Genomic DNA, 27,919 nt, shown 5'->3' on the forward strand with positions numbered 1-27,919 from the left:
TCAGAGTCTCAGCTTGGTTTCAAACTCCTTATGTAGTTAAGGGTGACTTTGAACATCAAACCTTCTTTCTTTCACTTCTTCATTCTGGGATTATACCACTTGACATTACCATCCTTGTTTTGGTTTTTTGAGGTTTTTTTTTTAGTTTTTTGTCCCCAATCCCACTGTGTGTGTGTGTGTGTGTGTGTGTGTGTGTGTGTGTGTCTGTGTGTGTCTGTGTGTGTGTATATACTGTGCGTACACCCATGCAGAGGCCCAAGGAGAACACTGAATGTCTTCCTCTATGGAAAACCACGGAACTGTTTGAGACAGAGCATATCACTAAACACAAAAATCATTGCTCATGAGCCTGGCTGGCCAGTTGCTCCTGGGCCCACCCTTCAGTGCTAGGGTTATAGGACAGGCACCCCCGGCTTCTGTGTGCTTTTGCAGCAAGTGGTCTTATTCGCTAAGCCAGCTCCCAGCCCCTTCATCTCCATTTTAACTTCAGGAGCTGAAATGAGGTTAGTGATGAGGACCTGTGTCCTTGTCCCTCTGCTCCCCACTGCTCAGCACACAAACCACTCCACACGGAGCCAGTGCTCTGCCAGCCCCTATATTTTCCTCTGGGCCCCCCTGCTCCTCAGGTTGAGAACTTGAGCCAGATATTCCCGGAATGGCCTGTGGAATGGCCCATATGTTCATTTTTTTTTGCTTCAGTTACTTCACTAATTGAGGCAGAGGTGCTGAGAGTTTTGACATTCAGTATCTGAGTCATTGCCTTGTTGTCTCTTTTCACTTCCTGTGCTTCGACACAGCCTTCTGTGGCCCTTTGGAAACACAACTCTATCCGGGGAGAAAAGCGGCAAACTTCAGTCTCTTTCCCAAAGTGTTCGATGCCTTAAGCTTTGAGTTATAAGTTAACCGCCTGAGAAAAACTCTTCAGCTGTCTGCTTCTCAGGCTTGAAAACAAGCCTTGGCCTGGGTTTCAAGCCGAGGACAAAACTGTCACAACCCGTGGAAAGCGCTGAGTGAGAAGCCCAGTGTCCTGCGACTGCCAGGCTACCGTGACTGTCGCGATTCCCATCGCCATTTCTACAGTCTGTATTTAGTGACATGGGGTTGTGTCTATTGTCTGGTCTGGGCCATAACACGCAGGTTATAGAGACAGGCTTCTCTCTTGTCTCTTCCAGAAACCAGATTCCTTGGAATGCTTCAGATACGAAGCAGGAAAAGGTAAAAACCATTTTCATGTCCTTTCTACGTCAGCTGTGAAAAGTATCATTACACTCTCATTTTTAAAAAAAGGTTCTTCAGGGGCTGGAGAGATGGCTCAGAGGTTAAGAGCATTGCCTGCTCTTCCAAAGGTCCTGAGTTCAATTCCCAGCAACCACATGGTGGCTCACAACCATTCGTAATGGGGTCTGGTGCCCTCTTCTAGCCTGCAGGCATACACACAGGCAGAATATTGTATACATAATAAATAAATAAATATTTTTAAAAAAAGTTCTTCAGCCCACCTTAATATCCCTGCTCTCAAATAGGGGGAAAAAATCAGGAAAAAAAAAGTTTACTTTTAAAAGGAGACCTTTTCTTGTGAATGGCTCTAAAGTGTTTGATTTTAATAAAAAAAGACAAATTAAAAATGATAAAAACAAGGCTTTTTTATTTTAGGACGTTCTGCTTTTTGGGCCCCGAGTACACAAAGAAAGTGTAGCAAGATGATCCATGCCAGAGTGTCAGAGCACGCCCTACTGGGCACGTATCCCTGGACGTGCTGCCACAGGCACAGTGGGACAGGATGAGGAAGATTCAACACCAGCCTCTGCCATGCAGAAGCACAGACGCTCCTGGGCTCTGCATAAGCCTCCAATCCCACCTCCAAGCCAGCTCAAGGGGACCATTAGTCTGTGCTTTGCACTTACTATGCAAGCTGTAAATGCCCACACTCCAACATCCCATTGAGTCCCCAACAGACAGTTCAGGCTCAACTGAATCCTGCAGTCTTAGCCCTCTTAGAAACTAGCGCCTCATAACCAGGAAGCACTAATCTTACAAAGTTCAAGTTTATCCCAGAAACTTTCCGGGCTCCCTCCCTACTGGCAGCAAGGAACAGTGGACTGGAAGCAGAGACACCATGTCAGGGTAATACAGAAGAATCCATCAGGACTAGCTCTAGGGATTTCAGAAGGGGTAAGGCCTGGCCTTAACTGTGACAACACATCAGGTCACCGAGCTTGAGAGGGTGACACAGTAGATAGAGCACCATGCTGGGCCTGTGGCCTGGAGAAGGCTGGGGACCCACGCTGACAGTTTCAGATACTAGAAACGTACATCGCTGGCTTTCCACAGAGAGGCAGGCACCGGTGCACAAACTGGAGCAGCGCACTCCTCCACGAGCTCCCTGTAGGGAACACATGCACTCAGAGGCCAATCTGAAAACGGCACGTGCCCAGGTGGGCAGCTTGTTCTCACCAGAGCAGACTCCAATCTTCTTGAGGAGGAATACAGATTTTCTATCATACAACCTGATATCTGACTTCAGTCTTTCTTGCCTGAGGGACTGAGCTGTCAGGATTTAGAAATCAGTGGGCATTTAATGCGTAATATACCAGGGTCAAGAAGTCACGCCAAATGAGTATTCCCCTAAATTTGAAGTCCAGCTATTGCTCCCTCTAATCGTAAGACTTTGGACAAGTGGCCATGCCTGCTTCCCCAAGGCACGTGGAAATGGTAACATGGCCACCATGCTTCAGGAGAAAGTAACTAGGATGGCTGGGGAAACTCTGTAAATAAAAAAACCAAAGAGCCAATGAAGTGAACAAATCTAATCCCAGAGTGACAAATAATGTCTGTTCTCGTTCACGTGATACCTAGATTTTTATATAGATTAAGTAAACTATGCCATAGATTATATGACATGGAAGTAGACTCAAAACTGTCTAGGGCAACAGAAGGGACTAAGAGTGGAGAGAGGTGAGACAAGGAAGTATGGGGTACGGGCATATGCTCAACATACAGTGTGTACCGGTATGAAAATGACCTAAGAAATATAGTTCCACATACAACATTTCACATCAAAGACTCAAAAGTAAACACCCAGCTTGGGGGGGGGGGGGGTGGAGTGGAGGGGCAGGCTGCAGGTTGCATTCTCGAGAGGTGGGAAGATACCTGGGGAGAAGTGGCAGGAAGAACAAGGCCCCAACTTTCCCAGAGTTCCCCCTTTGGACAATGGACACAATGGGCAGGACTCCCACAGCCAACCAGAGCCCAAGAGACCCACACGAGCAATCAGGGGTCCTCAAGGGTAGTCATCCCCAAACACCACACCCAGGAGACAGAGACAATGGGAAACAGGCATTTCCTCCCCACTCTGAACCCCCTGCTGGGCTTGGAAGACAGGACACTCCTCACAGCAGCTCTGAGCATGAGCCCCAGGAAAAGCTCGTTTTCAATGTGCTGTTCAAGCCCCCATCTACGAGATGTCACTATTTCCATACATCTTCATAGAGAAGTTGTTAATGAAAAAAATGCTCATTTTCAGCTTGTCCCATTCTGGGTGCTAAATTCCCATCTGACCTGAGAGTAACTGATCTGTACTTATCTCATATGTCTTTTTTTATGGAGTTATATGCCCACGCTGCTCCAAATACTCTTTTAAAATAATCTTTCAGCACTGGAGGTGAGAATCTACTTTTAAATTTAAATTAAGTGAAATTAGGAGAAGTGAAAAGAATCATAAAGATCTCATTCCTTGGGCTTTCCTGGTCCCAGGGTGGGTCATGAGAGTAGACAGACGGTGCAGGTAGACAGGCTGTTATGTCCAGCGTCACCGAAATGTTGGGACTGCTGGAGCTGTGAGCCCTGGAAGGCGAGGTCAGAGTCACACGGCTCACTCCCTCCTTGCAAGCCTGCCAACCAGAAGGCACTGGGAAGCCACTTCCCTGAGCTGCCGTAACATAAGACTGTGCAATGCTTGTCCCGGTGGATGAACCTACATGGCTGCAGTCATGAGGGTAGGCAACAGCCTAGGTGTAACAGCTCCAACTCCTTTCCCCTCCCATCTCCTGAAGACCTTGTGTGATTGTGCACGGCAGCCCCAGACTCCCCTCTCAGGAGGGCAAACTCCAGGCTAGCTTCTAAATCAAACACTTCCATCTCAAAGATTAGCCCTGAGACTTTACTCCATTGTAGGCACATAGCCCAGAACACCAAGACCAAAATGCTGGTCGTGAGCCCCTTCTCAGAGACTGACCAATCCCCAGGGCCCAAATTTCAACACAGACTACACAGTCCCAACGTAAGGACCCTCTCCTTCATCCGTCAATCCAGTAGTCATCCTCTGGGAAGTTCGAGCAGGACGCAGAGGGAGTCCTCTCTCTCACGTTCCCTTATGCAGCCTCTTACCTCATTTTTCAGGAGAGTAACACACTGCAGGGGGACCTGTTGTGATCACTTGAAGGGCTGGCAGAATCACCCTCAAGTTCATCCCCAGCCGAGCCATCCACCCCTGCATGCGTGCCCATCAGAGACACCTCCCAGGCTTACCAAAAGACACAAGCTGGAACAGCCCGGGTTCTGTCTGTAATGCTCCAACTGTAAGTCTCGCAGTGTCAGCCCACAGTGGAGTGGATGAATGCAACCCAACTACAAAAATGAACAAGCAACAACAGGGAAGAATCTCATAAAAGCAGGTGTTGAACAAAAGAGACCAAACATGAAGGAAAATATCCTGCATGATTCCTCTGTCATGAAGTCCAAGATCCAAGCCAAAAAAAAGATCAAGGCTGTGGAGGTGAGGCAAGAGGTTTCCCATGGGTGGGGTGGGGAGGTGGCTAGTGACCTTTATGGCAGGGTCAGGACTTCTAGGTTGTTACTCATTCCTGCTGGTTGTCCACGGGGGAGCTGTTTGTTACCATCCTTCAGGCTCTATACTTATGGCGTATATTTTTTGATGTAAGTTGTACTCCAGTTTTAAAAACAGTCCATAAATCATGGCTATAATCTCAGAGCACAGGAGGGAACTGCAGGATTAGGAGTTCAAGGCCAGCCTGGGCCACATGAGGCAAAAGAAAGAAAGAAAGAAAGAAAGAAAGAAAGAAAGAAAGAAAGAAAGAAAGAAAGAAAGAAAGAAAGAAAGGAAGGAAGGAAGGAAGGAAGGAAGGAAGGAAGGAAGGAAGGAAGGAAGAAAGAAAGGAAGAAAGAAGAAACAGTTCATAACATTAGTTTAATGGGTAGAGTTAAGTTTCTGTCAATGGGGTGGAGAAGATCCCATGGGCCTTTGTCTAACAGCCTAGTCCTCACACACCTTCACCAGGAAGGTGAGTGTTCTTCCATCAGATCAATACCATTTCCTTTCAGAGGTGCCAAACCGAACTTCCACTCTACATACATTTCTAAGTGGCTAACGGCATTTATAAGCACTTGGGGCTATATTTTATGATCCGGCAGGCAGTCAGATGGCTAATGACCTCCAAGTGCCAAGGTCTTAAATGGTTCCTCTCTAGTGAAGACAGCCAGCAAGTTAAGCCTTGCTCAACCACTCAGTGGCTACTGACAGACAGGGGCACACAGTCAGGGAAAAAGTCTTAGGTAGATATGTGAAATAATAAATAAACAAGTAAGTAAGTAAGTAAATAAATAAATAAATAAATCATTTTTTAGCTATAAGTAAAATGGTCCATTAATGGGGGAAAAAAATCAATCCAGTCCCCAGGAACAGGTTTCTAGCATATTCTAAAACTTAGGAAGAGAGCCACAGGTCCATCAGCCATGTTGACATTTGGGTGACCTCTTCCCTGATGGTCCCCTGATACCAATAACAAGACCATGGTCACAGAATCCCTGTAGACTTGTCTTCAGGGAATCTTCCAGGTCCTTCTATCCCCTTGCCTCTGGGTTCAGGGCTTTAGTGCCCTAGGCTCCCCTCCACATTTCCTCCCCCACAGTCTGGAGCTCTGGAACGCTACCCACCACCCTCCCTGGAGTAGGCTCATGTCACTAACATACCACTCAGCAGTCTCCCCTAGCTGCTATTGAAACCAGAAGCTCGCTTGGTTCCCTTCAAGGCTCTAAGCAACTTCATGAAGGCAGGACCCAGGTGTGCACCTCTGTAATCAGGTATCATGCCACCTACCCTGCGAGCTGAAGAAACTGACGTAGGTTGAGCTATGACAAACACGGGTCACAGTGACCAAACACCATCGTTTGCTTTTTCTTTTATCTCCACAGCTTGCTCCCATCTGAGGACACTGTCCAGGACGCTGAGTCCAAGGCACTAACAGGAATCTACTACCTGGTTCTTTCATTCATTGACAGGTGCTACTGAGTACCATTGCAGCAGGCTCCGGACACAGTGGGCAAACACAACAGAAGGGACCCTGCCCCACTCAGAAGCTGCTGAGGCTTCGCAGAGGACAGAATTTAGCTTTCCTGTTTCCCTCATTCTCCTTTTTTTTGTTTTTAATTTGCCAATTAAGATAATTTTTCTCCAATATCTTTAAACCAGACTTATCCAAGTATAACAGACTCTCGTGTCAGGTAATAAGAGTATCACGGATTTTTAATCCTATTATTCTCCTTTTTAAAGTCAAAACAGTGATTGTGGCGGTCTTAACAGGAAAAATAAACAAAACCAGCTTTCTCCTGAACACATAAGCTCTGTGTTTGTTTATTCAGTGACTATGTTAAACACAGGTTCGGTGCTCTACGGCCCATGAGGATCTATTTCCAGACAAGCAGGTATAGCCGACCTACCCCTGTTACACCGCAGCACACCTGGCTGCCCGCCACGCTTCCTCCCCGTAGCCGGGAGGCATAAAAGACAGCCAGTTTCTTTCAAGAGTCATAGCTCCATTCAGATTTACCAACTTGTGAGAATGCAGAGTGAGAGCAGAATCCTGGCCGGCTGGGGATTCACAAGCCCAGTAGCCTCGGTACAAACTGAGGACAAAAGGTGGTGACCATGGAGGCCATATGCATCACTACCCTGTGACCCAGCTCTGAAGAAGTGAGGTATATGGGTAGCCCTCCCTGTGTAACTCTGAGACCCTCAGTTCCCCCAATCAATGTTTAGGTAATTTTAATCCTTGTTCAAGATTCCTGTTTCCAACTGAAAATCCTTTAAAGTCCGAGCTGCCCTAGGCTGGGAGACACCCCTTGACACTGCTCTGTTTCTTTTAGTTTCCAAGAAGAACAGGGCACCTACCACACCTTGGACCAGCCTACCACACCTGGATCCTCGTGCTGAAAGAGAATGAAGCCTTGACAAGAGGTGGATAGGTTCCTTCCAAGCTCTGCAGCCACTTGCTCCAGAGGGGAGACACCCTCCATAGCTCCTTTCTTCTCCAAAATGCACTGTCCCCCTCGGGAGCCCCCTGACTTCACAGGGTGGCATTCTTCACAGTAACCAGGGTGACCTGTGGTGGCCTTTGAGATCATAGGTTCTCTCCAAGAACATTCCACTCAGCTACAGAGGGCAGAGCCCAAGCAGAAAATATCAGAGGGAAGAAGCCAAGAAGAAAGAGGAGATCAACTTCCCCTCTTGGGACTGAGACACAGAAGCAAAAAGCTAGAAAGAGAAGCTCAGGGTAGCCATTCGCAGCACTGGATAAACACACACAGTTTGTCAGCCTGTTTTCATCATGCAGGGCACAAGGATTCACACACTCACACACACACACACACACACACACACACTCTAGAAGAAATGCATATTCATATTTTGTCTTCTCAAGGCAGAGCTGTGAAGACTGTGAGCTTCATTAGGTATCTAGGTCCGTGCCGCTGTTCATTCTGAATAACCCAGGGTTAATTACTCCAGAGTCTTGATGCATGGAATCTGAGTGTCGCATGAAACCCCAGCTCTGATTAGAAAAATCATGATGTGTCACTTCAGTTCCTCAAGCATTCCCTAAGAGTATCCCCAGACAGACACCCGTGTCCCCAGATAGATACCCAGCCAGCCTCCTCAGAGGTCTGTACTGGTAATACAGCACACCTCTGCCGTCTGGACATGTACAGGCTGACTCTCTCTGCATGGCCTACATCGGGTACCAGCTTCAGTGGCATGCAGGTTTCCAGGGCCGGCTGGATGGACAGGAACTCAGCACTTCCACATGCTCAAAGCCAACCCATGCTCAAACCCTCTGCACACTTGATTTCACGCTCTGCTGGCCCCAGTCTAAAGTTCTTAATTTTTTAATACGGGACTCATATCACCATGTTGCACTGGAGCCTGTAAATGACATTGCCAGTCTAGAGTTTCATAGAGATTAATAATGAAAGCTGAGATGCAGCTCAGCTTGGAATGAGAATGACCCCCATAGACTTATATATTTTAAAACTTTGTCCCCAGTTGATGGCACTGTTTGAAAAGGGATGGAAGATGTGGCCTTGTTGGAGCAGGTGTGCCACTGGGGTCAGGCTTTGAGGTTTCAAAAGACGAGCGATACGCCCAGTGTGTCGCTTTCTCTACCGCCTACCTGTAGATCAAGATGTGAACTCTCAGCTCTTCCTGCCATTAGGCCCTTGCTCCACCATCATGGATTCTAACATCAAATTAAATGCTTTATTTCACAAGTTGCTTTGCTCGTGTGTTTTATAGGTGCATATCTGCAATCCCAGCACTCACGGGTAAATACAGAAAGATCAGAAATTCAAGGTCATCCTTAGCTACGTATTTAGTTTAAGGATAGCCCAAAATATATAAGACACTGTCAGAAGGAGGAGGAGGAAGAAAAGGAAGAAGGAGAAGGAAGATGGAGGAGAAGGAGGAGATGGTGAAGGAGGAGGAGGAGGAGGAGAAAGAGGAAGAGGAGGAGGAGGAAGAGAAGGAGGAGGAGGAGGAAGAGAAGGGGGAGGAGGAGGAGAATTAAAACGACAATGAGGGTCGAATGGAGAGAGAAAACATACCCAGGAATCTCTTCCTATTCTTTAGAGATAATGATGGCAATCATTCAGAAAATTGCATTCTGTCTCCCAGACTTGGGATCATCGCTGGGACCTTCCTAGGAGTGCTTGAGAATGTGGATCAGAATGATCCCTCTCTCGGGAAGAGCTAGCAGCAGCCTGTTTATCACAGTTCCCATCTCAGGACCAGCTCCCATACTGCTCTGCCTGACAATTTAGCCAACACTGGGCCCTTTAATTTATCGCACTAATGTGGTTAGACACTGGTCCCCGGAGTCAGGCCATCTCACAGGCACTGAAGAGAGGCCATGGAGGAAATTTATGAGCCAAGGCTTATCCCTCACAGCCTCTATAAATGGGAAAATCTTTACCTTCGTGGAGTGATGTGCTTAGTCCCCAACCAGAAGAGAAAATTAAGCCCTTCACCCAGCGCTCTGCACTGTTGGTTTTTACAGCTTGTCCCCCAGCCTGGGCAGCTTAGACACCATTTATAAACAGGCTTCATTTTACCCTTCCTTGGTAGAGAATACAAAAACCAATTAGGTACATGCAGATAAAGTTCGCACATTCCATTCTAGTGGCATGTCACCATTTATGGTACCCATGACAGGGAGAGAGAAGGATGCACACGCATCATTTGAGTCTTGAGTCCTGAGCATGCGTGGGGGTTCTGGGTCAGCCTGCCACTCGGGATTTTGCACCTTGAAATAAGTTTGTAGGTAGCCTAATTAAAACACATCAAAACATAAATTAATGGGAACTAAGGTGTCTATCACAGCAGATAGGACTATAGAAATCTCCCTACCTTAAAGCACCCCCAAGGGGCAGGGTAGGGATTTTGCTTGCTTCTTTGAGGATTCCCAGCTCCTACTAATAGAACCATTTCACCAGAGAAACCAACTGCACTTATATTAAGAGACATGACAGAACTCAGACAGGCCCATTTCAGAGCTGGGAGGCCAAAGATGCTCAGAGCAGTCTGGTCAAGTGTGTAGGCCTGATTCAAGTACTAAGGCCTGCCAGGCTGCAAGCAGTCTCTGATTCAGACTGCCTGGGTTCAAGTCCCCACTCTACCACTGAGTTACAGGAATTTAAACTGTGAAGTGGGGGCACTGGGCTGTTAAGCCTGTCTCCTCAAAAGCAGCTGAGAATATTAAAGGAAAGCAGCTCATATTAGGTCCCCCATGCACGCTGGTTACAGTGATCAGATATCAATAACTCCAGATCTCTGTGCTATGTTCCATTATACCAGCCTGAGCTGAACCATCCCTCGTCTCTAAGAACTTCTCAAACCCAGGTAGGAGGGTTTCTCTCAGCACATGCTTCAGGGATAGAAACCCATAGACTACCACATGGGCTGCAGAATTTGGGGAAAACATTAAAGTGGCTCTTCTAGGATTTATTGACCTGACGAAAACTAATGTCATTGACTGCCAATTGGAAAAGATCCAAAAATCATCTAAAAGATAAACGACAGGGCTGAAATTCACGAAATCCTAAAATGCTTCCAAAGTGCTGTGGATCCCTGGGCTTAATAACATCAGAAGGCACAGGATGCAGCCTGCAGCTTTGTTAATGAGACTGGGCCAGCCTCAATTTCCTGGCTTTTATGGGGTCTCAGGGTCACAGATGAGGCTATCATGGTAGGAAGCTGAGCGAAGGGGACATAGGAACACTGCAACTTCCTGCATCTCTAAAATTATTTCAAAATAAAAAGTTAAAATTACGAGGCAGCGTTAGAAGAGGGGAAAGATTAAGGGGGCCCTTGGCAGGTTTTCAGCCTGTCAAGACAGTTTCCAGACAGTTGGACTCGGGCTTGGAGAAGAGAGATGGTGGGTGAACATCTGGAAGGATTCTAAATCAAGCTGCTCTGAAAAAAAAAAAAGAAAAGAAGAACTATTTTCTCTCCATTTTTACTAAAATATAAGGACGTCTATATTTTATATACAACTTAAAAAAACTAATCATAAGCAATAGGAAGCAGATCTATATATTGCCACGTGATAAATATTTATCGGCAAAACTTTCTGGTGTGATAGCTGTAAGGACAGCCAAGCAGAACCGGGGGAGACCTAACACACAGAACGGGACAGGAATAATCTGCTGAGCACCTGTCAGTTCGTTTGCAGGGCAGAAAGGCTGGGGTTAACATGTCGTGGGTGCAGACCAACTACATGTTGTTTGTAGCAGTGCAGCCATGGACAAGGTCTAGACGGAGGACCCAGGGAACTCTAGTATGCACCATGCCGACAGCAGGGCATGAAATGGGGAGGCAGCCTGGGGGTCTACTACCTAGGAGACAGAGAGGCAACAGCAGCAGAGGGAAAACCCATGGCAGGAACCTCAAGAGAAACATCTGGAAGCAGCAATGGCCAGGAACAAAGGCTAATCAAGTTCTGTAGAAGACAGCAGGGCAAGAAAGTGTTGCACTATGGGGTAAGAGGGCCAGTGTGCACATTTCCCATGCCCACTTCCTGCCCCTGCTTGAAATTATCATTGGACTCATGTTAACAGCCTTGCTCACGTTTGGACTTTGTGCTTATTTCAGTATTGTTTCCGGGAGTATGCTTCCAGCTGTCCACCATGGTGTCCCGTCCCTTCCCCCCGTCCCCCCACTGCCAGCTCCCGTTCTCAGGTCAACCATTGCAAGAGAGACTGGGCTGCTGGTATATTTCCATCCTTTTTTCTCTCCCTGACTTCTGAATGTTGAAGCAGCTGCTGGCCAGCAAGGCTCAGATGGGCGTTCATCACCCTAATGGAGGAAACGGCAACTGGCAATTTGGAGTCAGGCTATGCGTTCTTATGAAGGGGGATAAAGGGAGAAAATCTGGCCGCTCATCTCAGCAGGTCTCCCCAGATACAAAGGCAGTCAGCAGGGTGGGGACAGAACAGGTGGGGAGGCCTGCAGCCATCCTAGCACTGTGGGTCAAGACACTTGCACCCACTCTTGCCACCTTCTTTCCACCACCCATCAGCCTGTCTATCCATCCACCCAGCTGCCCAACCCTCTCCTTCCAAGATGAGGAAGACTCATTTCCTGTTCCAAAGCGACTGAGTGGCAGCAATAAAACAAAGGCAAGCGGGTGCTGTCAGCCATTGTCACAGATGACACCCTTTGGCTGTAGGGCAGAGGGGTGGGACCACTCACGAAAAGGAAAACTAATCTAAACTTTACACACACACACACACACACACACACACACACACACACACACACACTGCTGAGCAAGAGAAGGTGAGGTGCATCTAGGCAATCTGGACATGAGACCTAAAGACAGTCGGAGGAAGTCGCAACAGACACTCAGGACAAATGAGCGTCATTGTCACGATCACTGTCCTGATTCCCTGTCCCTCATCTTCAGTGTGAAAGCGCTAGAAATGCCCCCTCAGAGAATGATTGTAATCACAGCCAAGCTCCAGAGAGTGTGTCCTAGCGAAAGAGCTGGGCACACACACACATGCGCATGTGCGTGTACACCTGAGCACACGGGTACACCTGAGCACACGTGCACCCATGCACACACAGATGCCATCAACAAGCCAGTGCAAACAAACTAATAGAAAACCACAGGAAGTCTAGGTCCTTCTAAACCCCCGGGGTGCCTAGTACAGCACCCTGACTTAGAGTCCCTACCGTCCCTCCCGATTTTACCTCTTTGCACAGTTGTGACGCTCGTGACAACAGCATGATAGAGCTATGCCGGTTAATTTGGGAGAAGGGGACGAACAACGTTTCAACTCCTCTTTCTCTCATCTGCGTCTTCCTCATGTACCTTTTCCTGAGTGACCTACGCTGGACCCTTGAGGTGTGGCCCCTAATTTGGTCTGTCCTCTCTACCCCGTAGTCCACCGCAATGTAAACAGTAGCCTCCTCATCCTCCCAGGACCACCGAGCTTCCTTTAGACAGAAAGCAGCACCCTTTAGCTCCCTCCACCCTTTAGGGACCAATGGCAGCTTCTCATTCAACCTTGTGCCACCTTGCATCCCAGTCTGCCTCTCCTCCAGCATCTCTCTAGCACAGCTCCAACAGAGAGGTCATGGTTTGAGGGTTTAAACTAAGTTCAGAATAGGAAGAAGCCAGATGGCTCTCTATTGGACAGCGGGGTCCTTCTTGTCTCCCTGACCCAATCCATAATCTTAGGTTTCCCCACCATAGTGGATTCTGTCAGCGTGGCCACATCATTAAACCCATGGCCACATCATTTCAATCATTAAATAGAAGCTTCTCCTTCTATAACTGTCTCCCACCTCTCAGAGCATTAGAAAGTTCTGCAAAACTGAGGGGCACCTCTGGGGTCTCTTCTCTGTTCTCTGTGCATCTCCATGTCTAAGTGGGCAGAACAGGCATCTGCCTTTCTGGTTTCAGAGAGGTCAGCTTTGGCCACGTGGCTGTCTTGTTTGCTGGTCTGGGTGGCAAAGGGCCAGTTTGGAGCTCCCCAATATCCTCTATAGCCACTTCCCAGGGACTAGGCAGAACTCCTCTCCGAAACAGAGCAAGCATCCCAGCCACAGAACACACACATCCACCGCGGTGGAGCTCAAGAGGGACTTGGAAACAGAGCGTGTAGAAGGCTGGCCTGGGGACACAGCCAGACCCCCAGGACTGCACACTCTAGCCCATTGCCAACCCCAGCCAGGGAGGCCTCCAGCTTGGCCCCAGTGGAGTTTTTCACATGCTTTCGTCCAGCACAATTCTTTAAAACACAACTTCTTAATGTCTCCTGGAAACACAATCACAGCCCCTTGTTTATAGACTTGGCCAGATCAGATAAAATTTCATCCTCTGAATTGGTTCCTAATTTAATTACTCCCCCCACCCCCAGATCAGCAGCGGCCTTTCTGGCTGCAGGGAAAGAGAACTAGAAAAGCCACTGGCGCCACAATTTGCAGCTCTCGTTGGTATCCGGTGGAGATGAGATTTTCCCAGGCCTGTGCTAGGTTAGGAGTGGGCTGAAGCAAGGCAGTCACCATCCGTCCACCCACCCTCACCTACTCCCCAGCCTGGTCAAGAAGGCAGCCTGGAGTTTTACAAAAACTTTGGAAGAACATAGAGAGTAACCGAATTGTAACTCGGAAACCTAGATACAATCCTGGCTCTGTGTGTGACTTCTCTGGGGCCTCAGTTTCCCCATCTATAAAGACGATCTGAACTATGTTCAGTGCTAATCCTTGGAACTCAACAAGTCAGGCTCTTCAGGAACCCCACCCCCCCACCCAGCATTACAGCAAGCAAGGTCAAGACCTCATCTATAATGCAAGACTTCTTTAGGACCGGAGGAAGAAAAATAAATAAGTCCCTGTTGTTAGGAGAAAGCAAAACTATCTTAAAACAAAACAAAATGTAGCCCCAGAAATCGAAACACATTCACGTGAAAAAAAACCTACACACAAAAGTTTACAGCTACGATGCTCATGAAAGCCAAAGCCTGGAGACACTGGAAATGACTCCCAAGGGACACTTGGGTAAATATAACTGTCGTCAGTGCACCCCACAGACTATTATCTGACCATGAGAAGAACGGACTTCCTATGTTACAACGTGGGTAACACAGAGTGAAAGATGCCGTCCACAGAACACCACATTCCTCATGATTCTGTCCTTACAGAAGCCCAGAATTGAGAAACGGGACTGACAGAGACCAAAAGTTGATTTGTGACTGTTCAGGTGGTGGGGGTGAGTGGGTGGGGGGGGTAAGCAAAGGGTGCAGGCTTTCTTGCTCAGTGGCTGAAATGTCATAACACCAGCTGTGATGTCATGCACATACCTATGGGATACACAGAAAACATGAATTATCTATTTCACACGGATGAAGTACACAGCATGTGTCTCTTGTCAACTTGGCTAGATTTAGAATCAACATGGAAGCGCACCAGTGGGGTATCTGTGAGGGTGTTTCCTGAAAGACTCAACTAGAACAGGGACACCCACCCTGACTGTGGGCAGAACCATCCCACAGGCTCAGGTGTCCGGCTGAATAAAAAGGAGAAGTAAGCTGAGCACCAACACTGGTCTCTGTCTGCCTCCTGACTTTGGCTACAACGTGCCCAGCTGCCTCGTGCTCCTTGTGAGCTCACCATGTGAGCTGTGCCCTCCAACTGTAAGCCAGAATAAACCCCTTCTTCTTAAGTTACTCTTGTCTGAAATTTTTGTCAAAACAATGAGAAAAGTAACTAACATGGCATGTAATAGCAACAACAACAACAAAAAAAAAAAACCCTGTTTTTAAAAGAAAATATTGACTGAGGTTTTTTTATAAGGCCTTCTGTATGACTTTCAAAATCCCCCGGATGAGAGTTATGTTCTGCATATATGAATATGGGAGACAGCCAGCCCCTAGGCCATCTCAAGGGGAAGCCCTGTGAATAGACAGGGCTTCCTCTTGTAAACCAAAAACCTGCTGACTGGAGAAGTGAGCAGCCCGGCGGCTTTTCCATTGATTTGTTTGCAACAGCTGAAAGCAAATTTATCTTCCACCACTCAAACAGCAAGGAGGCTTCACCTGCTTTTTAATACATCATTTTTATTCGGAGCCAAATCACACACAGGGCAAAGGATTAGTGGACTCCCAATGGTTGGCTAGGGAGCAAATGTTTTTCCCTGCTTTGGCCTGACAGATAATTCTGAAGAGGGGATCCAAAGCACTAGCTTCCTTCTCTGGCTTCAGGTATCCCACCCGCCCCTCACCCCCAGCACCTCACTAAAACTGCTATTGAGTGGGTTTAAATAGCTTCTCAGAGTTAGCACAATGCAAATGCCAGGCTGATACAGCCTTCATTAATGGGCACCCTTTCACCCCTCCTCTCATCCTCCTGATAACTTTCTTAGGCAAGTTCAGCACATCCTAGAAACAGCTATTGCCTGACTTCCGACATAACGCGTTTCCATTACTGGACAGAGGTGGAACTCCCTGGAATGTATTATCTGTATTAAAAAACTGTGGCAGACAATAAGTGCCACACCATTGTGGATCAAGCCAAATACACACACAGACAAGAATAGTGTTACCTTAACTCAATCCTTAGAACGCACAAGATGTCCTTAGGGTCCTCACTCCTAAGCCCAGATAACAAGTCCTTTGGGTGAGGTGGGTCACCTAAGGCTGGTCAAAAGGAAATGGGAAGTTTCATTCTTGACAGTGTGTAACACAGAACTCTATTCTTCTGCCCTTGGGCCACTTCCTCTTCCATTTGGGGTTCCGCGCCCCAGGATTGTTATGAAGGAAATGCTCCCAAGCAGGAAAGCAGACATTCCTAGTCCCAGAACTCCATTCCCTTTGAGAGACAGAGATGAATAAGGAAAGATGGATCCTGGTGCCTCAGCGAGTCCTTGCCCTAAGCCATCCGTGTTCAGTGGACAGAGAAGAAGGCAGCCTCATCTAAGATAAGACGCATGGGCTGGCTGGGAAGCAAAGACAATGGAGGCCCTCAACTCCAGCTCCAAAAGGAGCCAGAGATGAGAACCAGAGATAGGGAAAGATGAGAGCCCTGAAAGCACCTTTCTAGGGTCCTTCCAACTCCCCTTCATTTGCCCTTCATCCTGCAGTGAGAAGGACGCTGCTACATGAAGGATGCTCAGGGTCCATCATGGTAGGGAAGGCTATAGACAGGCAACTCCATCTAGCCTCAGGAGCTTACAGCCCACCCTATTCACATCTCAGTAGCCAACCAGCAGAGAACTAGGGACAGAAAGAAAGCCAGGCTACAATTATCTAGCTGTCCCTATGATCACACAGCTGACAATGAGACCCCATTTCCAAAAGTTCTACAGTCTCCCAGAACAGTGCTACCAGCTGGAGCCCAAGTATTCACACAAGTGAGCCTGCAGGGAAAGTTTCACACTCAAAGCTTAGCAGCCTACCCTACATAAGCCCCTGGCCATCCGTAATGTAAAATGCATCCATCCGAACTTCAGAAGTCCCCATAGTCTCACAGTTCCAACACTGTTCAAAAGTCCAAAGTACCTTCTGCGACTCATGCACTCTCTTAACCATGAGTCCTTCTAATAGCAAACACCAAGTAACATGTTTTAAATACACATTGGTGTGAAATAAACATTTCCATTCCAACAGAGAGGAACAGACACACTGCAAGGGAAGACTGACTAAGGAAACACCAAAAACCCAGCAGGACAAGACAAACAAACCCTGTAGCTTCACGTCTACCACCCAAGGCTTTCAGTGGAGGCATCTGGACTCTAATAGGCTTGAGCAACCTCACCCTTAAATCCTGTCACCTCTAACGCATGCAGCCCATTTGGTGTCGCTTAGGTTTCGCTCAGTGCCTGTAGCATCCCTTTTCCTGGGATGTAAACATCCCCGGTCTCCGCTGCAAGAGCCTGAGCTTCATCTCCGCAGCTTCACAGGTAAACCTTTCAGGAACTCCACACTCAGAACGCGATTTTTCCTCTGTGTGGCCTGTCCTTCACGGCTGTTTTCTGGAACCCTGGCGCAAGCCTCCACCACCCCAGGGCTCTTGAATTTTGCATGTTTGCAAAATCAGCACCATTTGGACAAAGCCAAATTCTGCCAAAAGCTCAAAATGAAGCCTGGCTCCCAGGGACTTTTGGCTGCAGCGGCCCCAAAAGCCTGGAGGGATGCACCTGGGAAAACACCTCCCTAGGCAATCCTGCCAGAAGAGGATAACCTGGAGGCTTTATCTTCTTTTTTAAAAAATTTATTTATTTATTTATTATGTAAACAACATTATGTCTGTGTGTATGGGTGCAGGCCAGAAGAGGGCACCAGACCCCATTATAGATGGTTGTGAGCCACCATGTGGTTGCTGGGAATTGAATTCAGGACCTTTGGAAGAGCAGGCGATGCTCTTAACCTCTGAGCCATCTCTCCAGCCCCAAGGCTTTATCTTCTTAAGTGATTTCTTCCCCCACTGGTTTACACTGTTATACCCTGGAGTCTTCCATAAGTGAGATCTTGTCTTCAAGGTACCATTTCCATTGTCATGCAATTGCTGCAATTGCTCTTGAATGGCACTAATCTCTTTAACAGTCCAGTCTGCTTGGTCAGGACCTGCCTTGTCCGCAACCTTAAACAAAAGCACAACCCTTTCTTGGCCAAACCGTTCATTTTTCACATCTTTTTTTCCCTCCACATTGCTAAAAGCAGCTAGTACTAACCATGTCTTGGCCTGACTGCTGTGTTGTCTTCAAATTTCCTCCACCAATGAGTTAGGCCATTTCTATCTCATTCAACCGCTCTCAAATTTTCAGAACAAGGACAGAACAAGGCCAAGTTCCTTGCCAGAATGCAAAATAAACAACCTCTTGCCCAGAGGGAATCTCCCCCCCCCCCCCGTCTCGTGAGCCTGACCTTTGCCATCCACAATTTGTATTGGTGTTCTCGTTCCCCAGACTCCCATCAGAAGACCTAGTAAGTTCTGCTCAGCTAGTCTAGGGATTTTTAAACTCATCCACATTTCTCCTGTAAACCAGTTCCGAAGACCCACAAACCACATGGTCAGGTTTATAACAACCACAATCCCATTCTCTATACTGATTTCCTAGTGAAGTTTTCTCATTGTTAAGACTAAATGCCCGACAGAAGCAACTTAAGGAAGAATTTGTTTGGATTTGTGGCTCGGGGGCTACAACCAATCATGGCAGGAAAGGCTTTCTCTGCAGCTGCCAGAGCTTATCATGTCTTGGTTGCCAATCAGCAAGCGCAAGACGCAAGCCAGACTCAGAGACGGCCTAGAACCTCAAGCCCTACCTACAGCCTTACATCCACCAGCAAGGCACCCCCTCCCAACACTTCTACAACTTCCCCACCAGCACCACTAGCTTGGAACCACATGTCCAGACACACCAGTCTGTGGGGGTCATTTCACACTCAGACCGAAGTACCACCGAAACGGGCTTGATACGCTGGCTCCTTCGAACAGAGGCCACCTGAGGAAGAGGATAGAGACTGAGGGTTCCTCTGGGCCCTTGGTGTGCCAGGCGAGGGTCTTCTAGCAGAAGGGCTGTGCTGAGAGTCCCCCTCCAGGCTTTGGTCAGTGTGGCAGACTCACCTTTTCTGGTGGTTGTTCCTAAGATGGTGTTAGTTACTGAGACTTGAGCCACACAACACAGACTCTAGTGACAGTGGCCGTTTCCTCTTGTAATTTGTGTGGCCATCCCCCTGACCCTCAAGCCCTGCTCCTCTCTCTAGTTCGGGAAGGCCTTCAGTCATCCGTCCCTTCATCCCATGTCCTAGTTTGTGACCCTACGATGTGGATATAATCAGCTATGTTCCTGCTCCTGTCCATCTGTCCTGTGTCAGTTTAATTTCTTGTAACCCAGTCAAGAATCCAGATGTACAAGGAAGAAGACATTTTTCACCCTGCGATGCTCTCCATCCAGAACTGATTCAGAGGAAGTCCCAGAAGTGACCTTGCCCCTACGCAGGGCAGACGGTCAAGGCCAGTTCCCATAAGCCACTAGCCTTGAACCCAAAAAATATGACAGGCCAGAAAGGCAAGCAAACATTTGACAGACCTGGGCTAGTCTCCAGAGGACGAACAAAAAGCCAAATTGCCCCCAAAGACGATGATAGAGGAAACTGTCACACAGATTCCACAGTTCAACAGCAACCCAGCAATGGGTCCACAAGGGTTCCAAGATGACTCTTCTGGATGTCTTCGTAGAGCAATAAACACCTCTGAAATGACATGCTTGCTGAAACGACATGGGGATCGACCAGGACCACCGAGCCAGCCCCTACCTAGATGAACAGGAAACGGAATCAGAAATCAGGGTTAGATGATTCCATGGGGCCTGGTCCCAAAGGCTGCTACTATTCAATATAGCTCTTCCGCTCAAAATACAGAAGGATCAGCCGTGTGTACTGAGACTCACCACCAGCAACGCAGATTCGCCCGGGGCCAGCACTTTCCTGGAGGCCTGGAGATCCCTCATGCACACAAAGTAAACATGGTCCGGTATGTGTACATTTGGAAGACTCTTTATATAAACAGGTTCACAAATTGGAGGAGAAAAATCCTCTGTAGACTAATAGTCTGATTTGGGGTTTAGAAATTACAGTCACTAAAAATATACACCAGGGCAAGCTTTATATTTTTAATGTAAATATTTACATTCCAAACAAAGGATCCTGGAACCTTAAGACAAGCTATATGTTCCAGGCACACAAAATGCTAACAGCCCCTGGCTCTTGCCTGAGTAGATGACCCTTGTTTATATTCTTGAAATAGCAACCAAATCCCCATAACATTCTTCCCACAACTCTCAAGACGTACAAAAAAAAAAAAAAAGGCAGTGATTGTTCTTAAAAATAACTGCTCTAAGAAGATACCAGGAGTCCAGCGTCATCACACCAGGCTCTTCCAGAAGGTCACCAAGTGTCAACTCCTGGGTCATGACACCAAGCCCAGAATCCCTATCTTCTGGACATATACGAGCATCCTCCGGAGACCCGCTCTCAGACAGATCTTGGTAAACTGATGTACGGATTCAATACGCGACAATCACTCTCAACTAGGATCAGGGCCAGCCATGAGAAAGGGACAAGGGACAGCCTCCTCGCTGATAAGGGGCCCACTAGACCAGGCAAACAGACATTACCCAGAAATTCAGAACACAGTACACATGGAAAAAAACTCAAAACCAAGAAATACAATGGAGTGGAACTGTAGAAGCTCAGAGGGGGAAAGCTGCACATGGATGGGACAAGAGGCACATGACACTGGCCAATGTCTTCACCACGGACCAGACACTAAGCTCAGCACGTTGCTTCCTGCCCACGAGAGAAGGCAACATGCAGCATGGGGGACCTCTCCAGTGACTATGCTGGGAAGTAGCTGCACAGTCCCAAGAATACAGAAGACACAGATGGTCACTGCCTGCCTCACCTCTCCTGCTGCTTGCCCCAAAGAGGAAAGGGGCTATCCAGAAGGGACCGAAGCTTCCCATGTGTGCAGACTGTGGAGTCCATCAAACCCTTGTTTCATAGTATACCTCTCCCACCATACTGGTTCAGCATACGTGCCAACCTCAGCTTCAGGTAGGAACAAAGTCACATTCGAGCTCCACCAGAAAAGTGGCTGGATCTGAGGAGGATCCCTGAACCCCAGCTTGTACTGGTCATAATAAACCACTCACCAAGGCAGCAGTTGTCACATGAGGAAACTGTGATACATTCAGCCTTGTCCAAGGTCATGGGAACGAGATGGAAAACCACAGTGGGGACTTGAATCGGAATGGCCATGAAGCTGCCGGACGGTCTCTGCCGGGGACCTTAGGTGGCTTTTCTGAGGGTCTGGGGGTCCAGCCCCTGAGCTAGGAGAATGCACTGTGTCCCTAAACATGCTGACCAGAAGTGCTGGCTATTCTTCCAATCGGCTGAGCTCGCTCACAAGCATAGAAAGTGCAGGCATGTTCCAAGCCCCATTCATCAACAGTGTGTCACTTCCCCCCTCCAATCTCTTCCACTCTGAAACGCAGGCTTGGACCTTGTGACAAAGGTGCCACGGGCCAAGTACCCCTAGGGTAGCTAGCTATGCGGGCACGGAAAAGCACGACATCTTCCTCTTAGGTGGCTGTACCACATTATCTTTTTGACCACGGGGAACAAAATAGCCCAGCAGGCACATAGTCCATTTCCAGAGAAAATGTGAAACCATCGGCCCCAGAACACGGTAAGGAAAACATGATTGTGCCCAACCTGAATCTAATTATCTTCCCATGTTGGGGTATTTTCCAGACACCTGGGTGACTAGGCCGCCTGCTTCAGTGTTTCTACCGCAAACACAATTCTGGACAGTATCCAAGTTTCCTTTTTTTTTTTTTTTTTAACGACACCCTCTGCTTTTGAGGATCTGCCAGTCTTACTTTCCTCAGAAATCTAAAATGCCTGAACCAAGATGAGTTCTAGAAATGTAAACGAGGTGTCAGGAGCACCTGCCCTCGCCAGGAGCTTCCTTCCACAGCCATTCCCTCTTAGGTTCTTTCAAACTCAGAGAGGGGCTCAAGATGTGACATTCAAAGGCCAGCTACACCAACCAGCACATTTTTGTCTTCCCGGAGAATGGTCTGGACTCTACTTTGCTTAATGTGACAGCATCAAATAGACGGGCACCTACAGCCTACCTACAAGGCCAATTAAAAGGGGCACAGAGGGTACTCTTTTTAGTGGGTACCCCGCCCCCTCCCTGCACAGATGAGAAGATATCTGGGAGATTTAAGCCACAGCCTGTTCTCTCTCTCTCTCTCTCTCTCTCTCTCTCTCTCTCTCTCCCTCCCTCCCTCCCTCCCTCCCTCCCTCTCTCTCTCTCTCTCTCTCTCTCTCTCTCTCGATGCTTTTCTATTTTTTTTTATCTTGCACATGCTAGGCAAGTCCTCTACCACTGAACTACATTCCTAGCCAAGGCCTCAAGGTAGACTATATTAGACAGAGGACATGACGCTTTAAGGCTCTCAACCTTCCTAATGTTGAAACCCTTTAGTACAAGTTCCTCATGTTGTAGTGACCCCAACCATAAAATCATTTTGTTTCTACTACATAACTGTAATTTTGCTACTGTTATGAATCGTGAAATAAATATCTGTTTTCTGATGATCTCAAGTGATCTCTGTGAAAGGGGCATCTGACCCCTTAATGGGGTCACAACATGTTGAGAACCGCTGCTCTAAGGAACTATAGATACACGGTTTAGGGGTGCTACGCAGTTTTAGGCCTCAGAGATATTCCTCTATCATGTTAGGAATTCTAGAGAAAAAATAACTACAAAAACCAATGCTCACTGAGTGCTATTTACCAGGCATTGTTCCCAGCACCTGGCAGGGACTTAACTCTTTTATAGGACACCTGGGTGAAATCATCCGAAGACTCCAATCTCCAAGGCACTCACCAGACTCCCACTGCACTCTCCCAAGGCCCCTCGAAGATGCCTGTCAGCTGCATTATGTAATTCTGACTTGCACAAGTTCTGCCTCGCCCACTAATCTCATTGCTGTGCAGGAACTGCGTGCTGAGAGCTGACTCTCTGCCCCCATGCACCTGGCCCAGGGCCACACCTAAAGGGAATACATAAATATTGCACGGAGCTGCTTTCAACAATGGGGGGGGGGCTCCCCTCTTCTCTGCATCCCTGCAAATTCTGTAAAGGACAGAAACCGCTGCCCACTTGCCAACTCCCCTCCACTGTTAATTCCACTCATGGAAACACAGTCTTCTCCTGGAGTGAGGACTGTCCCCTCCCCCCTTCACCCATCCTCCCTGCACATAGGAATAACCAAAACTATGGGGAGGGTCTCCATTGCCCTTCCCTGGACCTCTAAGAGAGACAAAAGGATACGTATATCTGTGGAACCTGCCTAGCACAGGGCCAGCTGTGAATGTATAGGGGTTCCTCGATTCTCATGTTTTAGGGAAACAATTCATACTGGCCACATCGACACAAACCCTTCTCTTCCTGGATATTAGACTGGACAAACTAAGTATGTAACTGCCAACTTTACAGTCTCCTAAGGATGTGGAAGAGCCCGGTCTTTGCATGGATCATTTCGTTGTGGTGTTTCAGTGGAGAAGCAGTCTCGGGGAACACACGGGACCCAATATGTGAGGACAATAAAGAAACCCACTGTGTAAGCTGAAACGCATTGTCTCGACCAGCTAAGAACAAACAAGATCTCTCTATTCCCAGCTGGAGGACCCAACTGCCCTTTGAAGTAACGTAATATCCACAGTACCTGAGCCTCCGAACTTACAGTCCAGAAAGTGACACGGGTTGCACTCTTATTCCCAGTGACTCAACGGTCGCTTCTAAGTCACACAGTTACCGAAGACACATCTGCTCGGATGCATGACACTCCCGAGCCTGCTACAACTTTTGAAAAAAAAAAAAAAAACAGTTTCTACCTTTAGAATTGAAAACATCTCTTCTCTCATACAGGTGGTATTCCAATGGCATCTCTACAACTAGGGACCAGCTGAGGCTCCAGGAAGGGGACAGGCTCAAGAGGTGTGGACAGAAGTGACAGCTGTCAACTCCAAAGAGTGTCCTCATCTGAGAGTTTGTAAGAGACCCAAGCCAGCATAGTGGCCATGAAGAGCCACCCCCAGGCTTTTCTCCTGTCCCCACAGCCAACCCCTCTCTTACGCTGGCTTTGCCTACTCTCACTCCAACGCCTGTAGCTGGAGGATCATCTGTCCACCTGACAGTGGCAGGTCTGCCTGCCTCTCCGAAGAGAGAGCCAGGACTCTGTCTTATTCCCATGGCATCCCTTAGGCGCAACTATGGGGTCTGTTCAGTAAACCAGCAGACAAGATGTTTTACGGAAAGTCTCACTGCCCTTGATGGGGGTGCATGGACTAGCTGTGGGACCCACGACACAAAGCACGTAGAAAAGCCTGGGCAGACCTCCTCTAGCTCTAGGCAAGACAAGTAGACATCAGTGTGTGAGCCCATATGGACCATCACCTGTCTATACCAGTTTAAGTCTTCTCTTGCATCTCAACACAGGACCACCACTACCATCACTGCCTCACCTCTATCATCCTTAGACTCCAGCCCACGCATCCATACCCAAGCTTAAGAACTGTTCTGCAATTAACAAGACCCATGGACTCTGCTTTTTCCCAACTAGCTGGAGCTGAGTGGAGGCTTCCTGCTGTGTCACTCGCCTGTTCAAGGCATCTATCTCTCTTTTCTACACACACACAGACACACACACACACACACACACACCCCACCACCACCACCATCACCACCACCACCACCACCATCACCACCATTACCACCACCACCATGCAAATCTCCAGCTTGTTCTCTGCAGTTTCAAAGCTTTCCAGCTCCTGGGGCCCAACTGGTTAATTTGAGATTATTCTTCTCAAGGCACTTAATAGGCACGATCCACTTGCCACTGGCCCAACCTTTCCCTCTTTTTCTGGCTCCTCCCAGATGCAAGGATAACTCTCTTGGGAATGGGGAAAAGGGAGGCCTCTCTTCAGATGCAAGCAAAGACAGGGTGTAGAAGGAACAGTGGCCCTCACAGCAGCCACTGTTAACAGCACTAGATCCCTGGGTAGGACAGTTGCCCAGGTTTCGTATGCATCAGAGAAAAGCATGACAGACCAGCCTCCTCCAGCGCTGTGTTTCCTTCAGGAGACCCTAAGATAGTTCCTGGGGCAGTCAGACCTTGGGAAGAAGGTTGGACCTAAGTCTTCCTGTTCACCTATGCCCTAGTAGGGAAACAATAGCAAGCCACTTCACCTCTCTTGAGGTGACAACAAAGAAAAAAAATATTGTCAGCTTTTCTTTAGTTTGGGGGGAAGCAAACTTGCTGGTAAAATCTAACCCCAAAAGCATTTTTACTCTAAACAAAACCATATGATGTGTGTGTGTTCACATATCAGTCAACTGACCCTGGTTCAACAAACACTTGGTAAAAGCAGCAAACGCCATATTCTGAAGAAGAGGTCTGGATTTTGCGAGGAGGCAGCTGAGAGGAAATTTCTGGTGGAGAACAGAGGGACTTCAAGAGAAACTTTGGGAAAACCTCTAAGCTTCATCTCCCCTCGGAGCAACCACAGTGGAGGAGGATACAGATGTTGGGGGAGGGGGCGGGGGAGCTATTGGTATGATCACTCCAATCCCGGGAGGTGATCCACATCATTCAGTCAGGCATTGCAAAAGATGGGTGCACTGAAAAGCTAGGCTTCAGTAACAGAGGCACCCCACCGGTCAGAAGTAGCAGTTGATAATGGGCAACCAACCTCAGGGGGTCACTGGCCACAGGCCCTCACAAGGCGTTCTTGAACTTCATTCCTGAAAACTGTACTCATCACGGATTGAGTGAAGGAGTTCAGCAGATCTACTAGGAGACACAGGACAAGAAGCTCCCCCCCTCATCCCCCAGCAGCTGGTACCAACCCCCAGACTCGCCGCCTCCAGCAAGCGCGCTTACTAAAGGCGCCAATGTCCGGCCAACAGCCAGCAGCCTAGTAGCAGGCAACCCAGTCCCAACACTGGGTTGCTCTAGCCGCTACTCCAGCAGCGTTGTCTGCACCGAGGCTCAAGACAGGCAAGCAACGTGGACACTCAGATCGTGATGGAGCAGTCAAACAAGGGTGCGCGGGACCTTGGAATCCTAAACGTGGACACTGATGAGCGCAAGCCAGCCAATCAGTTTGCCCGAAGAAGAAATCAGGCGCTTCCCCAGCTCTCCATTCATTCCCTGCAAAGCCTGGCTCCCCTCGCCCCGGCGCCATCGGGAATCCCAAGGGGCTCCACCCGGCCAAGTGCGCCAAGACCTGCCACCAGCCACCACAACGCTCGCTTCCTCTCCACCGGCGCACACAGCCCCACCGTTTAGTACACCATCGCCAACCCCAGCGTCGCCCCCAAGTCCGGGCCGCTGCCTTCCCAGCTCCCGGCGGCGCCCCGCGGCCCGGATCAGACAAGCCTCGTTCTACTCGCTGTTCCCCAACTGGCCGGGGACACCACCAGACTCTTTAGTCAGGCCGCTTCGGGGACTAGGGGACAGGAACGAAGGAAAAGGCCGAGAGTAAAAAAGTTCAGGCCTCTCCATCCGTTCTTCCCAGGCCTGCCCCCACAGTTCCTCCTCAGGAACCCTGGTCCTACAGACGCCAACGCCTGAAACTGTTCCCCCAAACCCACACGTGCCTTCCTGCTGGGAGCCGTATAGCAGCTACAGCCCGGGTTTCCGAGGCGGCTCCCATTGGTACCAGAGACAGTGGTAGATGCCCACGTACCTGCCCCAGGCTGTGCCTGGAAACTTCCCCCAAAGTGTGCGGGGGAGGGGCATTGAGCACGGTTAGGAGAACGCCGGTCCCCAGTTCTGCCTGCGGCGGCGAGCTCGCTCCAGAAAATCGCCGACCTGTCTGTCCATTGGTCCTATATCCAGCGGTCCTCCGCCTTCAGCTTCCAGGGCTGGCTGGCCCAGGGTCGCGCGGATTCTGACTCCTTGGGGCGTTTCTGCGGGACAGCCAGCCGGTGCGTGCCCCGAGGCGTGCGTCCTCCGCCGGCCTCCAGCAGTCCACAGCGCCACCACGCCACCACCCGGGCCCCTGTCTCGGAGCTCGGGCCACATTCGCTCTGGCTTGGGAGGGGGCGTGTGAGCCCCGGCGCCTCCACCCGCAGTCGTTCCCGCAGGGCCCCCAAGCGCGCTGGGCACCCAGAGCGCGGCCAGGACCGAGCAGTGAAAGGGACGCCTCCTACTGGGGACTGCGCCTGGAGCGTGGAGGCCCGACCGAGGGGTGCGGGCCCAAACCTGCCAGAGCTCGGCGCGCTCCAAGTTCATTGTCTGCCTGGGCCGCCGCCGCCTCCACGCCGGGAGCACCGCGGGGAGTGAGGCTGCGCGCAGCCCCCGCCACCCGGACTCCCAGCTCCCGGTCCCGGCCAGCCGGAGCGGAACCCGCAGAGGGGCACCGGAACCCCGAGCCAAACCTCCGCGCGCCGCTTCTCGCCGCCCCCAACCCTTCAGCCCGCACCCAACTTGTACCTGAAAAGCCCAAGACGAGCTCGGAAGCCTCTGCAGCTCCGACTCCGCGGGAGCGCGCACCCAGCCCCGCGCCTAGCGCCTCGCTTCCAGGGCGCATCAACCTGACTCCACGAGCGCTAGGAGGAAAAAGTTTGGGAGTGACTTGCAGATGGCGAATGAAACCTCTGAAGAGAACCCTCCCCCCCGCCCCAAGTCGCGCTGACACACATCAGCTCGAGTCTGGAATGCGAGATCAAGGCGTGCGCGACCCGCTGAGCGGTGGGTTTGGTCCCCGCCCCCTCGCCCTGCAAGTAAATACAGTTTGTGTGTTGCGGTAACTCTGAAAAGGCAAAACCGAAACCTGGTGTGTGTGGCTGTGACCCAGGCTACCAGAGACAGTTTTAAGGAACTTGGAGGTCCAGAGGCAGCCCATACATTGATATTCAAGGCCATTGACGCTGGTGGTTTCGGCGCCCTCTGTTGTATTTTTGCATCCTACAAAGGCTGCCTAGCTCTTTAGCCTGGTAGGTCAGCTTCTTCTGAGAGGTAAAGCTCTGCAGGACACTGAGCAC

At 49.2% G+C, this 27,919-nt stretch overlaps 1 protein-coding gene across 6 annotated transcripts in view; it reads right to left on the reverse strand.

The window, feature by feature from the left end:
* The window catches only part of Chst15 (carbohydrate sulfotransferase 15), an 82,767-nt gene extending 55,225 nt beyond the window's left edge, over nucleotides 1-27,542 (reverse strand). Inside the window, exon 1 of one of the 6 annotated variants that reach the window (XM_038347126.1) lies at nucleotides 27,369-27,542. The gene's annotated coding sequence lies outside the window, so the exon portion shown is untranslated. Of the gene's footprint in view, nucleotides 1-19,382; nucleotides 19,405-21,005; nucleotides 21,028-22,753; nucleotides 22,776-24,642; nucleotides 24,735-26,619; nucleotides 27,137-27,368 lie in introns of those variants that run through there. The other 5 variants (XM_038347134.1, XM_038347144.1, XM_038347163.1 and 2 more) reach the window with 5 other exon arrangements.
* Nucleotides 27,543-27,919: the final 377 nt, after the last annotated feature.

Source organism: Arvicola amphibius, chromosome 1, assembly GCF_903992535.2.
Source record: "Arvicola amphibius chromosome 1, mArvAmp1.2, whole genome shotgun sequence".
NCBI classification, from domain to species: Eukaryota; Metazoa; Chordata; class Mammalia; order Rodentia; family Cricetidae; genus Arvicola; species Arvicola amphibius.